At 43.7% G+C, this 9,076-nt stretch overlaps 2 pseudogenes; one reads left to right on the forward strand and one right to left on the reverse strand.

Annotated features, from left to right (window-relative positions):
• The first annotated feature begins 2,528 nt into the window (after nt 1-2,528).
• Nucleotides 2,529-4,490, forward strand: LOC116862414 (annotated as a pseudogene).
• Nucleotides 4,491-6,823: 2,333 nt separating this feature from the next.
• LOC116862391 lies at nt 6,824-8,112 on the reverse strand (annotated as a pseudogene).
• Between the last annotated feature and the right edge of the window lie 964 nt (nt 8,113-9,076).

Consider the following 9,076-nt stretch of genomic DNA (forward strand, 5'->3'; position numbering starts at 1 on the left):
GGGGAAAGAAGTGGATATAGTAGTCTGTGAAGTTAATATATAACCTTATTATCTCAATACAAAAATACCATCTCCAAGACACTTTCTGATGACACTGTCAAATGTCAAAGATAAAGAAGGAATCTTGAAAGTATAAAAGAAAGTAACATAAAAATGAGCTCCCATAGGAGAGATCATAAGCAGATTTCTCAGCAGAAACTCTGCAGGCCAGGAGAGAGTGGAATGACATACTCATAGCATTGACAAATAAATATTGCCAGACAAGAAATCTGTATCCAGGATTTATCTTTCAGACATGAAGGAGAAATAAAGACTTCCCCAGACAAAGAACACTTGAGGGAATTACCCACCACTAGTCCTGCCTCCAAGACATATTGAGCGGAACTTTAATACTGTAATGAAAAGATGAAGGTACAGAGACTCTGAGTAAGCTGGCAGAGTCAGAAACTGTAACCTTATTTTAGAATAGGGTATTAAACACTTAATGATAACAGCAATGGTTAAAGTTATTAAAAATAACTAGAGCTACTACAATTGGTAACAAAACCCATGCCAGGAAAAGAGTTTGTGACAGCAAAAATGTAAAACGGGAGGAGGAAAATGAGAACAGCCATGTAGGCAAATGAAGAAAAGTTGCCAACAGCAGGAAAAGCACCATTTAATCTATGAGACATTTTATACAAACCTCATGGTAAGACAAAACAGTATCTAGAGCAGAGAGAACCTTAAAAAAGGGCAAACTGAGGGAATCATCATGGAAAACCAGCAAGTGATAAAAGTAGACAGAAACACAAAGAAGAAGAAATAATAAAGATACAAAACAACCAGAAAAGAAAAGATAAAATGACAATAGTAAGTCCTTACGTATCAATAATCACTTAAACGTAAGCGGGTTGAATTTACCAATCAAATGACAGAGAGTGCCTTGATAAATTAAAAACATAGACCCAAGTATGTGATGCTTTCAGAAGGGTCATTTTAGCTGTAAGGCAAACGTAGGTTTATAGTGAAGGAACGGATGTGGATAACCCAAGCAAATGGTACCAAAAAGAAAGAAGGTGTAGCCATGTGCATATCAGACAAGATAGACTTCAAGCCCAAAAGAAGATATAACAGTTGTAAATACATGTGCCCTCAATACCTGAGTATTGAAATACATTAAACAAATACAGATCTTAAGGGAGAGATAGACAATAATCCAATAATAGCAGGGACCTCAATACCTGACGGTCCACAGTGGATTTATCATCCAGATGCAGAATCAGCAAGATTCTAATTCTAATTTTAAACAACTGAGGCCAAACACCTGGTTCTTGGACTAGTCTTGAAAGCATATGCAGAACTATATTGTATTAGTTGCATTATTACCTTAGCTGCACGTCACGTTTTATTCCCTACTGAGGACGTTTTTGCATCTCTTAACCTCATGCGTGATTAATCACTTACTTTGCTTTTTACCCCTACTCCCTGTTTACCCACTGATTATAGAACCCTAATGGGGAGTGGAAAGAAACATTTGTCTCAAAATTATCTGACATACTTCATCATTCCAGGTCCTGAATGGGGTGTCTTATTTTCCGGAACAATATAGAGCTCCAGATTGTTTGAAAGCACACCCTCTCAAGGTTTCCAGAAACATCTCATCCTCCTCGTAACATTTACCTCCTTCCCCAAACAAGTAGTGGCTGTCCCTTTTCCTCCAGAGGGCAATGCAGCTTTGGGAATGATAGCCAGCCTTCTCACTGGGCTTTCCTTGTGATAAGGAAGCTTTCTTTGCCTCAAAACCCATGTCTCAGACATTGGCTTACTGGGCATTGGGTGCTCAACTAGTCCGAGTTTGGTAACACAATCAATAGGTCAAAGAGGAAATCAAAAGGGAAATGAAATAATGGTCTCAAACAAGTGAAAATGAAAATACAATATATCAAATTTTGTGGGTTGCAGTAAAAGCAGTTCTGAGAAGAAGTTTAGAGCAGCAAAAAATTAGAAAGATGTCAAATAATCTACCTTTATACTTCAATGAACTAGAAAAGGAGGAACAAATTAAGCCCAAAGTTAACAAAAGGGAAGAAATAATAAAAATCAGAGCAGAAGTAAATGAAACAGAGGCTAGAAAAACAATAGAAAGGATCAATGAAACTAAAAGCTGGTTCTAGAAGATGATGAACACAAACTGGCAAAAAGTTAGCTGATCTAAGAAAAAAAGAGACATAGTAATGTATGGTGACTAATATAATAAAAAAAGAAGAAATAAAAGAGGGTTATTACAATGGACAGGACAGGAATATGTAGAATCATGAAAGACTATGAATAATTGCATACCAACAAATTATATATCTAAAGGAAATGGGTACATTCCTAGAAACACACAACTGACCAAGACTGACTTAGGAAGATGTAGACAACCTGTACAGACCAGTCTAGTCATCTGAGAGGCACAGGTGGAGGCTGAAGGGCAGGAAGACAGGCTTGTAGGGGAGGCACAGACACCAGAGATCCTGGGGTTGAGGAACACATTGTGACTGGCATACACAAGGAGCTCTCCTTATGGCCGTTCTCTGCCCACTGATAACCAGATGAGCTCTGACCTGGCTGAGTTCCAAGAGCCCCCTCAACTTGCCTCTGTATTCATTGTGTAGCCCTGGGCACCAGGAGCTTTGGAACAGTTACAGTGAGATTCCAGAAAAATGGCATCCGTACTCCACTGCTATCCCTACCAGAAAGACAGCTCTCCCTGTGGTCCTGCCTATTTGTCTCTTCCCCCAGAGCCCAGCTGGTGGAGGATGTGCCCTGGGACAATGTCCCTGCAGAGAAGGGGCAGGTCTTTCTGCTACCATCTGATTGAATAGGACAAGTACTGGCTCTGCCTTCACACCAGTGTGAGGAACCCCAGCCCTCAGGACATTTATCCAGGCCCCGCCCCTCCTAGCATCCTGCTCAGACACCACTGGGGTTTTCTGAATGGTAAAGTGGACTCCAAAGTCCCTGTTATTGAAGAGAACTTGTTAGAGGACAAAGATTTGTTGAAGCCATGCCATGCTTGGAAGCTGTCCTTATGTTCTTCCTATCTTAGTCCTGTGAACTCCCTGCAATTAACTCTTATCTGATGTTAATCAGAGCACCATGTGCTCCCTGACCAGCCTGCCAATGTGCCTGCGCTTCCACCAGCCATGAACACAGGAAGTTCCCTACCTGATCTCACCAACCTGCACTTTCCCTGGCACTTCCCACCCCCCAGGGCCCTGAGGAGACAGCCTACCCCAGCCTGAGTGAGGGCATCAGTACCTCCAAATCAAGACACAGCATGATCCACCTCAGGATCAGTGGGAGACAGTGCCTGGACCAAGTTTGGGCTATGATGAGGCAGGACTTTACTCCCTGCTCAGCTACCCATCCAGTGGTCTTCCCTGAGCAATCCCAACCCCTAGGCTTCCTGGTGCAGTCCCCATCCCCATGTTCAAGGCTCTGATAGCCACCCCTCACTGTTAGCCGCCTCCCTGGGCCACCCTTCGCTCTGGCTCTCTCATCCTCCAATTCCTGCCCCTCTGCTTCCTCTCCTGTGCTGGGTACCCCCCTTACCCAGCTTCTTCCCCTGGAATCCCTTCCCGCCACCACCATGTGCCCCTCAGCCTCCTGAGCTTGCCCAAAGGCCCAGCTGACACCCAAGAGCAGCTGCTTAAAAAGTTTTTGACAACAATGTCTTGCGCCTTGTTCTGCATCACTCAGGGTGTCCTCCTGGATACCAGCAAATTGTACACTGACCAGAGGCTGCCTCCATACCCATGCAGCCCCCCAAATTTGGTTCTGCCCACCCAGCCACCTACCCCAAAGCCTCTATAGCATCCAGCGATGTCCTCTCAGGCCTGCCCAAAGTAACCTTCAGGTGGGCAGCCCCTGGGCAGCCCACCACACTGTGGGACACTATACCCACATATATGCTCATACTCAATGGGCATGAGCAAGAATTTTACCATCAGCCAGTGAGGGACTTCAGCCTGGGAAACCTGTTTCCTCACAGCGTGCTCTTTGATGACTGCTGCTAGGACTTGTTTGTCCCCTAGCACGCACACACTCTGTCTCAGCAGCAAGAATGGTTTAGCATGGAAGCCCATCAACCAGCCTGATGTTGGATTCCCCAGCTTTTCTGAGGAGCCTTTATTTTTTGGGGACAAGGGTCAATTAGTGGCCTACAGGACCCCCATGCCCTCAACCACCAGAACTTGACCCTCTGTTCCTGCCATGGCTCAGGGCCCAACATCATCCTCCCAGGAGAGTCCTCCCCAGGTTATTGTAAGGAGATTGTGGCAGCTCTGGCTGGAGTGCCTGGCTTTGTGGGGTCAGCAACCTGGCTGGGGTCGGGGTTGGGGCTGGAGGAGTTGTTGCACATGGAAACACTGGGCCTGGAATGCTTCCACATGCTGAGCAACCCCTATGGCTTGCTGTGTGATCCTGCTGTGGAGGACTCATTCCAAAGTCAGCATCTGCAGTGAGGAGCCTCATCAACCTCCCTCTTCTTGGCTCTGCCCCATCACTGTTCCTTTTCTCCCTTCCCCTGGGTCAGGAGAGACTCTACTCTGCCCACAGAGCCTCTTTCTAACCTGAATGAGGGTACCAAAGAATGAGGAAAAGCCAGGGGTTTGTCCTGGTGGTCCCTGAATTCTGCACAAGGGTTGGGTCCAGTGAAGCTCAAGGGGGGCCTAACACTTAAAACTTGTAACTCAAGAGATGGAGTAAGCAATCAAAAAACTCCCAAAAGAAAACCTTGTGGTCAAATGGCTTCACTAGTGAATTCTAATGAGCATGCAGTGGAAAACTAATATCAGTACTCCTCAAAATCTTCCAGAATGTTAAGGAAGAGGCAACAATTTCAAATTCATTCTACAAAGGCAGTATTATTTTGATAGCAAACCGGAAAAGGATACCACCACAACAAAAAAGCAATAAACCAGTATCCTTGATGAATACGGATGGAAAAATTCTCAGCAAAACATTATCAAACTGAGTTCACACATTAAACAAATTAGACACCATGGCTAAATGGGATTTATCTGTGGGATGCAAGGGTAGTTGAACCTACAAAGATCAATAAGTGTAATTTAGTACATCAAGAAAATGAAAGATAAAAATCACATGATCATCTCAAAAGTTGCCCAGAGAAATTAGACAAAATATACCATTCCTTTATGACAAAAACTCTTAACAGATTGGGTATAGGAGGAGCATACCTCTACATAATAAAGGCCACCTACAGGAACCCCACAGCAAACATCCCACTCAATGAAGAAGAATTGAAAGCATTTCCTCTAAGAACAGGAACATAACAAGGGAGGACACTCTCCCCACCTCTATTCAATATAGTAGTGGAAGTCCTAGCTAGAGCAATTAGGCAAGAGAAAGAAATAACAGCCTTCCACACCAGGAAGGAAGAAGTGAAAATGTCACTCTTTGCAAATATCATCTTACATGCAGAAAAATCTGCAGAGTTAATAAAAAAATCTGTTGAAAGTAATCAATGATTCAATAAAGTGACATATTACAAATTGACTTACAAAAATCAGTGGCATCCTTTTACACTAACTCTGAAGCATCAGAAAAAGAAAATAGCATCAAAAGCAACAAAATAGGAATATAAGAAACCAGGGCAGTGAAGGTCCTGTACAATGAAAACTATAAGACTTTCCTGAAAGAAGTTGAAGACACAAACAAATGGAAACACATCCCATGTTTATGATTTGAAGAATTAATACTGTTGAAATGACCATATTACACAAAGCCATTACAGAGTCAATGTGATCTCAATCAAAATACCAAAGGCGTTCCTTATAGAAATAGAAGAAATCATTCTGAAATTTGTGTGGAAGCATAGGAGACTCCAAATAGCCAAAGCAATCCTGCAAAAAGAGAGCAAAGCTGGAGGTAGCACATTTCCTTATTTCAAACCATACTCCAAAGGCATAGTAACAGAATACAATGTGGTAATGGCACAAAAAGCAACATATGCACCAATAAAACAGAATAGAGAGCCCAGAATTAAATCCCAACACATGTGGTCAACCAATAATAGGTAAGAAGCCAAGAACACCCAATGAAAAGGATAGTCCCTTCAAGAAATTGTCCTGGGGGGACGCCTGGGTGGCTCAGTTGGTTAAGCGGCTGCCTTCAGCTCAGGTCATGATCCCAGTGTCCTGGGATCGAGTCACACATCGGGCTCCTTGCTTGGCAGGAAGCCTGCTTCTCCCTCTGCCTCTGCCTGCCACTCTGTCTGCCTGTGCTTGCTCTCTCTCTCTCTCTCTCTCCCTCTCTGACAAATAAATAAATAAAATCTTAAAAAAAAAAAAAAGAAATGGTGCTGGGAACCCTGGAGAAACACAAGCAGAGCAATGAACTCTTTGGATCATCTACTCCTTTCAGAATATATTTTCAATGTGCAGCTAATAAATATGTACAGACATTATACAGATTATAAAAAGAAATTCAAGCAACATGTTAAGATAGTTCCCTTTTTAATAGTAGAAGTTCTAATATGATTTCTAATATAATAGCACTCTAATATGATTTCTAATATAATAGCACTCCTATTGCTGGTGCTCCCAATCCGATGCCCTCTGTTTAGAGCTCAGCTAAGCTTGGGGTGCACCTGGCTCCTGTAGGATTTGGCCACACAACCAAATGACCCTTGACAGGTGTTCTCCTATTGTTGAGCTTCTGTCTCTCAAATTTAAAATGAGGAAAGACTCTCCTCTGAGGATTAGAGTAAATTATTTATTGAAATAAAGTACATAACGTTCGGAGTGAAATGGCACCTGGTGAATGGTGGGTCTGATTATTTGGTGAAGGTAAACAGAGAGCAGGATCCTGGCCTCATGGTTTCAGCATACAGTCCAGCCTTTGCAGATAAGTTTCTCAGATAGAGACTCTGACAGAGGCTGATTCCAATCAGGCTTTCAGGGTTGGTCAGGGTCTCCCTTGCTTTTTCTGCCCCAGGCCTCTCTCCCTTGATACTTTCAAGGTGAAGGCCAAAGTGCCAGTTCTCCAGGCCTTTTCCCATAACATGGCACTCACATCCCTCCCCCGAGGATTTGCCCATTTCAGCCTTGACCTTGGATGGGCCTGACCTACATGAGACTGAGAGAATGAGTACATTCTTCCAGGTCACACTTGCTCTCTGCAAATGATTCACTGACATCGCAGGGACTGAGGAATGCGATTGAGACACTCTGGGCATTTCTGTGACTATGTACTGAGTGAAGTCTTTCACTGACGGACCAAAATACATAGTGTCCTTTATTTTCATACCTTTACTCTCAATGTGCTTTGAAGAATTAAACCATGACACATAAATGGATGTGCAACAGGTTCAAATATCTCAAATATCTTTCCTGCTGCCTGTCGATTGCTTTTAAAAATTATAGTCTCAAAAAAATAATAATAATTACAGTTCCATTAACTGGAGGTAGGTTAATCATACAGGGAATTATTACTAATTGCTCAATAATACTTGAAACCATCCCAAGGGGCTTTAAATCAGTATATTCGGGCAGAATAATAACGAGTTTTTCAAGAGAAGGTAGTTCATTAAGAGTAACTCATCTTCAGTTTTAAGAGGAAAATTCTTATTTTCCCTCTCAGTTTGTCAATCATCTTCTCCAGCTGACAGCAGTGGAGGAAGATGATAAGAATGAGGAGGCGCTTGAACTATCTGAATCTGTTTCACTGTCCAAGTCTGAATCCGAGTCTGAAGTCTTTAGAGAGTCTGGGGTCCCTGCCGGCTCTGCGGGGCCCGGGCGGTGACGCAGTTCCCTCCGTGGGGAGGTCGGGGCTTGACTGTGGAGCGAATTCAGGTGGCTGCTCCTTGGCAGGCTGAACCTCCTTGGTCTGTCTGGTGTCCTGGGACACTGCATCCGACTGCAGTGTCGGCCGTGATGCTGGGACACGTATACAGCCCCGAGACTGCACCGCCTGACCTTGGCCATTCCCCAAACCAGTGCCATTAAATTTCGGAGTTTCCCGCTGAGCCGCGGTGGCCTCAACTACTTCTAAGGTGTCACGCCAGAGGGCACTGACAAGCTCACAGCTCGCTAGGAAAAAGAACTGTGCGTGTTGTAATCGCATCTGCGCCAGATTTCCCGCGTTTCTAGGGTAACTGCACCCGGACCTGCCTGGAGACACGGCCCCGTCGCTTACACAGCAGCACTTCCGGCGGAGCCTACTCTGCTCTTGCTTTTCTTTTAATTTCTTATTTACTCTTTGTTAATTAATGAGTATAATAAAATTTCTCCAAGTGTCTATAAGACTGTCTTTTTCCTTATGTGTGAGTCCTTTGCCTTTATATAGCTCAGGGCTTTGGTGGGAGTGATACCTCCTCACTTTCCTTGGAATCTCAGACATTAGAATTAGAGTGGATCGCCTACTCAGAGGATGCTGGGACAGGGCCCACTGTCACATGCACTGTGCAGCTGACCTCTGAGTGGACATCAGCATGCTCCAACTCTTGGGAGTTCCTTAAGGAATTCTCAGAGGCACTTTTGTTTTGATACTTCGGTTATGGGATGACAATCTATTGGGAGGGGCTGTGCTCACCAGAGGGGCAGATGTGTGGGCTCAGAGGATGGTAAACATTCCTGTTGTACCCTTTGACGTCTCATAGCAGGCTGCCAGGGCAAAACTCAGCCCACCAGCTAGAGTAATGCTGGTTAGAGGAGGAAGGAAAATTTTGAAAGGCCAAAAGAATACTATTGCATGTGCGTGTTTGTGTGTGTGTGCTCTCATATTCCACATCTTTCCAGGTAGCAGACAAGCAAAAAACTTTACCCCGCAGTAGAAGATAACCCAGTGAACCCTTCATCTTAACAGTGTCAAAATAAATGAAACTCTCTGTAAGCCAGAATGAGTGGCATGTTATATGCAAAGTGCTGAAAGGAAAAAGAAGTACAACCAAGAAGAATGTACTTGACAAGACTATTGTTCAGATTTGAAGGAGAGATCAACATCTTCCTAGAGAAACGTAAGCTAAAGGAATTTATCACCACCAAATCAGCCTTACAATAAATGTCAAACTGACTTTTTAAAATGGAAA

This window comes from Lontra canadensis, unplaced genomic scaffold (assembly GCF_010015895.1).
Source record: "Lontra canadensis isolate GAN:19392208 unplaced genomic scaffold, GSC_riverotter_1.0 scaffold240, whole genome shotgun sequence".
Taxonomy (NCBI): Eukaryota; Metazoa; Chordata; class Mammalia; order Carnivora; family Mustelidae; genus Lontra; species Lontra canadensis.